This window comes from Tupaia chinensis, unplaced genomic scaffold (assembly GCF_000334495.1).
Source record: "Tupaia chinensis unplaced genomic scaffold, TupChi_1.0 Scaffold000311_2, whole genome shotgun sequence".
In the NCBI taxonomy this organism is placed as follows: domain Eukaryota; kingdom Metazoa; phylum Chordata; class Mammalia; order Scandentia; family Tupaiidae; genus Tupaia; species Tupaia belangeri.
In genome coordinates, this window is record NW_006159803.1 from 8,222,789 (window position 1) to 8,229,735 (window position 6,947).

General features: G+C 46.9%; 1 pseudogene; it reads left to right on the top strand.

Moving 5' to 3' along the window:
• The first annotated feature begins 311 nt into the window (after positions 1-311).
• Positions 312-973, top strand: LOC102478157 (transcription factor BTF3 pseudogene; annotated as a pseudogene).
• Positions 974-6,947: the final 5,974 nt, after the last annotated feature.

Genomic DNA, 6,947 nt, shown 5'->3' on the forward strand with positions numbered 1-6,947 from the left:
GATCTCTAATATTTTTAAGCCTAAGCCCCTTGGACACTGCAGCTCTTTTCAGTTTTTGCTTATACACAGTTCATTCTTTGCAGTTACTTAAGCTGAAGAAGCCTGGGAATAAAATTTGGAACAAAGGTTAATAAAGTTCTTTGCCTAGTTAAAAAAAAAAAAAAAGAAAGAAAAAACTCAAAGGATGCAATGCAGATAGAAAAAGCAAAAATAACTTGGAGCCAGGAAAAGAGAAACAGGATTGAGGTGAGGGCACATCTGCATGCATGCACACATGCGTACAGACCCAGACTCACCAGCTCACCGAGCCCATGGCTAACCCACCCACACGGGCACATTGTGCGCCTAATCTCAGCTGGTCTGCCCGAGACATCCTGAACGCCAACCCTAGTCCCCCCGCGCAGCCCCTTTGCCGCTCTGACAAGATCAAAGAAACTATCATGAACCAGGAAAAGCTCGCCAAGCTGCAGGCACAAGTGCACGGTGGTGGGAAAGGAACCGCTCGCAGAAAGAAGGTGGTTCACAGCACAGCTACCACAGATAAGAAACTTCAGTTCTCCTTAAAGAAGTTAGGGGTAAACAATCTCTCTGGTATTGAAGAGGTGAATATGTTTAAAAACCAGGGAACAGCGATCCGCTTTAACAACCCTAAAGTTCAAGCATCTCTGGCAGCGAATACTTTCACCATTACAGGCAGCGCTGAGACAAAGCAGCTGACAGAAATGCTCCCCAGCATCTGAACCCAGCTCGGGACACACAGTCTGACTAGTTTAGGGAGACGGGCTGAAGCTCTGCCCAAACCCTCTGTGGACGGAGAAGCACCACTTGCTACTGGAGAGGAGGAGGAGGATGAAGTTCCAATCTCGTGGAGAATTTTGATGAGGCTTCCAAGAATGAGGCAAACAGAATTGAGTCAACTTCTGAAAGGGATAAATTTGACGAAGTTACTGGGAGCTGCTATTTTATATTATAACTGCTTTTTGAAATTCTGTTTTGTTTATGGATCTGATAAAATCTAGATCTCTAATATTTTTAAGCCTAAGCCCCTTGGACACTGCAGCTCTTTTCAGTTTTTGCTTATACACAGTTCATTCTTTGCAGTTACTTAAGCTGAAGAAGCCTGGGAATAAAGTTTGGAACAAAGGTTAATAAAGTTCTTTGCCTAGTTAAAAAAAAAAAAAAAAGAAAGAAAAAACTCAAAGGATGCAATGCAGATAGAAAAAGCAAAAATAACTTGGAGCCAGGAAAAGAGAAACAGGATTGAGGTGAGGGCACATCTGCATGCGTGCACACATGCATACAGACCCAGACTCACCAGCTCACCGCGCCCATGGCTAACCCACCCACACGGGCACACACCCCCAACCCGAATACACACACATGCCCCCTGTGCTGCACTTACACTCGCACACTCACTGCTCTGTCTCGGGAGGGACTCTCCTTTACAAATCCAGTCACAAACTAGCTCTCTTTTTACATGGCCTCTAGCCATGTCTGCGGCCCTGGCCATCTTCCTGGTGACCTCCTCTCCCTGCTTTCAGTGTCACAAAACTACCTGGAGGAGAGGCAGGCAAAGGGTCACTCCTACAAGCGTTGCCAGGACAACAGGACTCTGCTCTGAACAGCGAAACCCTAGCTTGCCCTCCCCACGGAAACTAGGAGATGAGAATACAATGCAGCTTCATTTCCAGGGTGGGTTTTTCCTTCTATGTAGCTCTGAGTCACTAGATTAGCACCTTTCCAATTTCTGGGAGGCAAAAACCCTATTATCATAGAAACTCGCTTGCAGAATGACGGCTCTATTCTTTTTGACGGCAGCAGCCAATCCCACAGAGAGCTGCAGAGCTCAGCAAGCTGGGAGCCTGGAGTTCCAGGTAACTTCATGTCCTTGTTTCAAAAGTGAACTTTAAAGAACTCCCATCACAGCCTTAGCAGCACCTCATGCTCTCAGAGGGACATACGAGTCAGCCCAAACAAGGAGACCGAGGAAGGTCAAGGGAGCACATCGCTGGCAGCTGCACGCAGGGCCCAGGGTCCCCTTAGGGGGATCCACATCATGGAAGGTTCTGTTCAAGCCAAGGGAGAACTGCACACTGCAGAGTGCAAGGTTCTGAAATACATGCTGGCAAGAGTCCCTGGAGATCCATCTCGGGAGGCTTTTAGGATTAAGGCAGGTGGCCCTATCCAGATCGGCGATGCCAGTCCTCAGGCAGTCTCAAGGGCTTTCATACGTCTTAGTGAGCCACATGGTGGACAGTGCACTCTGCAATCAGAAGGAGGATCAAGGTCTGTGGGGACCCTGCAGGAGTCCATGTCTCTCACACACAGCTAAACAAATAAAAACTCAAAGCAAACTAATCAAAAATGTGCTCAGGCTGGCCCCACACACAGCAGTTAAGCTGTGAGCAGAGGAAGCTGGATCCCACATGGCCAACCAGGGTTCAAGTCCTGGCCCCAGAGACTTCCATGCCAAGTGTGCACATACATGTGTGCATGTTCAGGATAGTGAGGGGATGGAGAATTGATGGACAAAGAATTTTGGCATGACTAGGCTCTATAGGTGGTGATCTGCCCCCCCTTTCTCTTATGCATATTCACGTGCTTTTCATTATAATAAAAATGCACACACACACACACACACACAAGTCCGGGGCTCTTTTCCATAGATTCCAATATAGAAGTTGCAGGTAATGGCCCTTAAATATCTGAAACTAGTGATGTCTGATGCTAGGCAGCCTTCTTCAGACTTCTTTCTGCCCCCTCCAACACAAGTCATCATGGCTGACAGGTAGTTAATTCCAGCCCATGACCCTCTGGGCAGAATGAGACTCCCCGAAGTGTGAGCTCCTGGAACCTAAAGGCATTCAGCCGCTCCCAGGACATACCTCGGTGTAGGAGGGAACATCTGTGCCAAGATTCAGGAGAGCCTGCTTCTTTATCCCACTCTGTCCCTCCTTCACAAAGTCAGGTGTTCTAGGTCAGCTCACAAATGATAAAAGACAAGAAAAGGACGACCTGAGACAGACATAGCTAGAAGCAGGAGAACTAGAAAGGATAGCTGCTAAATGCTGCTAAGTCCCCTGTTTATTTCTCTTTCTCTTCATTTTTTTTCAGTGTTGTTCTTTAGCTTTTGGGCTAGGTGTTTGCTTTTTTAATTTCGGCAATGTGCAATCTCCAGAGAGATGAGAAAGCACCCCCTCATAGGGCATGGTCACATCACAATCCTTTTCCCTCCATTTCTCCATCCCATCAGGATTTGGGGCAGGCTCTCACACCTGGTGTTTTGCAAGCTCCAGAGACAGCCAGCCACGTGGGATCCAACTTCCTATGCACAGCTCTTGGCGTAAGTCTTTGGGACGGACGCAGCCAATCCCACAGAGAGCTGCAGAGCTCAGCAAGCTGGGAGCCTGGAGTTCCAGGTAACTTCATGTCCTTGTTTCAAAAGTGAACTTTAAAGAACTCCCATCACAGCCTTAGCAGCACCTCATGCTCTCAGAGGGACATACGAGTCAGCCCAAACAAGGAGACCGAGGAAGGTCAAGGGAGCACATCGCTGGCAGCTGCACGCAGGGCCCAGGGTCCCCTTAGGGGGATCCACATCATGGAAGGTTCTGTTCAAGCCAAGGGAGAACTGCACACTGCAGAGTGCAAGGTTCTGAAATACATGCTGGCAAGAGTCCCTGGAGATCCATCTCGGGAGGCTTTTAGGATTAAGGCAAGTGGCCCTATCCAGATCGGCGATGCCAGTCCTCAGGCAGTCTCAAGGGCTTTCATACGTCTTAGTGAGCCACATGGTGGACAGTGCACTCTGCAATCAGAAGGAGGATCAAGGTCTGTGGGGACCCTGCAGGAGTCCATGTCTCTCACACACAGCTAAACAAATAAAAACTCAAAGCAAACTAATCAAAAATGTGCTCAGGCTGGCCCCACACACAGCAGTTAAGCTGTGAGCAGAGGAAGCTGGATCCCACATGGCCAACCAGGGTTCAAGTCCTGGCCCCAGAGACTTCCATGCCAAGTGTGCAAATACATGTGTGCATGTTCAGGATAGTGAGGGGATGGAGAATTGATGGACAAAGAATTTTGGCATGACTAGGCTCTATAGGTGGTGATCTGCCCCCCCTTTCTCTTATGCATATTCACGTGCTTTTCATTATAATAAAAATGCACACACACACACACACACACAAGTCCGGGGCTCTTTTCCATAGATTCCAATATAGAAGTTGCAGGTAATGGCCCTTAAATATCTGAAACTAGTGATGTCTGATGCTAGGCAGCCTTCTTCAGACTTCTTTCTGCCCCCTCCAACACAAGTCATCATGGCTGACAGGTAGTTAATTCCAGCCCATGACCCTCTGGGCAGAATGAGACTCCCCGAAGTGTGAGCTCCTGGAACCTAAAGGCATTCAGCCGCTCCCAGGACATACCTCGGTGTAGGAGGGAACATCTGTGCCAAGATTCAGGAGAGCCTGCTTCTTTATCCCACTCTGTCCCTCCTTCACAAAGTCAGGTGTTCTAGGTCAGCTCACAAATGATAAAAGACAAGAAAAGGACGACCTGAGACAGACATAGCTAGAAGCAGGAGAACTAGAAAGGATAGCTGCTAAATGCTGCTAAGTCCCCTGTTTATTTCTCTTTCTCTTCATTTTTTTTCAGTGTTGTTCTTTAGCTTTTGGGCTAGGTGTTTGCTTTTTTAATTTCGGCAATGTGCAATCTCCAGAGAGATGAGAAAGCACCCCCTCATAGGGCATGGTCACATCACAATCCTTTTCCCTCCATTTCTCCATCCCATCAGGATTTGGGGCAGGCTCTCACACCTGGTGTTTTGCAAGCTCCAGAGACAGCCACGTGGGATCCAACTTCCTATGCACAGCTCTTAACCACTGTGCAATGGGCTGGCCCTTGGCATGTGCCTTTAACAACTCCTGCCCATGCCCTGTCAATCCACATCTGAATTCTAAGCTGCAGTCAGGAGGCCCCGCCCATTGCTGTATCACCAATGTCTTTGTGTGCCCTGGTGGGTGTCTTACCAGCTCGAAACCAGTGGGCCTGTGTGTTTTGGTGGTCTCCTGTCCCCTAGCACGACCGTCTCTACCCTCTCCAACTCATGTCAGAGATGCTCAAGAGCACACATGCTTGCCAGGGAAAGAAAGAGAGAACGAGGAAGTAAGAAAGCACCCCATGGGGGTGGGGGAATATGGCCGTGCTGCAACCCTTCTCCGTTCTCTTCTCAGAATTTGGGGCATGTAGGCACACAGCGTGTTTCTTCCAGCCGCTATATTTGAGACTGGAACTGCGCAGTCAGCATGTGGGATCTGGCAGTCTTAACAACCACACCTCCAGCTGCCCCAAGGACACTGATTCTTAAATACTTTATGTAGTGTCTTAGCCATGAAGCTTCATTTTCCAGAGACACAAATCAGCTTCTCAGGATGTACAGATGGCCAGTAGACACCATTTTTCAGAGCTGTTTTTTTTTTTTTTAATTTATTTATAAGTAGTGATAACTTTTTTTTTTTAACAAATAGTCTAGCTACATGAAGGAAATAAGAAATAGGGCCTACCACATTTATTTATTTTTTTGAAAGCGACATCTTGTGTAGCCCAGTAGATGTCAATTGCATAATTGGAATTCGTTGCATTATTTAATTAGTTAGAACATTTAATATTCCCCCAACGGTTCCTTCAAAGTCATCTGTGCTTAAGTATAACTATCAAGGAATAAAAATATCTCCATAAATATTGTAGTAAAAATTTTAATTACACTTCAATAGCTCTGTGGATTTATTTGCATGAGTCTGAAATGCCTATCTCAACTTCTCATCTCTTAGGCCATTAATTAGCCAAATATCCTCTTTCTACCAGACAGTCCTTGGGATTCTAACTTCATGGAAGTCTTCCACGTCCAGGGAACAGGCCAAGCCTGGAAAGGCAGCGCTTCTCCACCTGTCCCAGCTGAATTGAGCTGTGTCCTCTTCCCACCATACCAGCCATGAACTTGTGATCATGGTAAGAAGAATATGAACTAAGTATGTAATGAGGGTTTACGACTTGCCAAGATCTGTGCTGAGTGCCTTGTGTACATTCTCTAATGTATCATTCGCATCAGCCCTGGGAGAAATGTGTCATTATCCCAATTTTACTGATGAGGGATCAAAGCACAGGAAGATTGTGTAATTTGCCCTAAAAACAGAGCTTGTAAATAGCAGAGCTGGAATTCAAACCCAGGTTCATCTTGTTCCAAAGTTTATGTAATTTACCAGTAACTTTGCAACTACCTTCCAATCTGTACCACTAACTATGCCTGTAAGGAATGACATGTTGGGCCGGACCATGGTTCTTCCTAGAATTCAAGTTTCTAATAATCACCCGAATGGTTATTTCCAGAGAAGGCGCTCTCGTGGGAGGTCTTCTTGAACAAAGCACACAGAGTGTGCTGTGACACATCCAGCTCCCTCATCTGCCACTCTGGCCTTCTCCTTCTCCATGGACCACATCCTAGAGTGTTGGGGGGAGGGGCAGGGCAAGCTTAGTGTCACATGGTCTTCTCAGTTTGCATAGAAGGAAAGTGTCTGGGACCACACTAATTAAGATCGGAGTAGCATCTAGTACCTAGATCTGATCATTTTTAAAAAGAAATGGGCCTTTCTCCTGCCAGCCCATGCAGAGCCTCTTCTCTTCAACTGCATCACTTCCCATGAGCAATTCATTTCACCTCTTATTCAGCCCAGCAGGGTTTTCCAGATCCAAGGTTCTGAGGCTTTCTCTATATTTTCAGCCTCCAATGAAGTCACAGCGATGAGTTTCGCTTGTGTAACAGAGCATCTTTCTGCTGTCTCTCTTTGAGCTTTGAAGGATAACCTTCCCAGTCTGTGAGAAAAATCTTTACCATCACAGCCTTCCTGGATAGATTCTGTTCTGAAGCAGGACCCTCCTCATCTCTG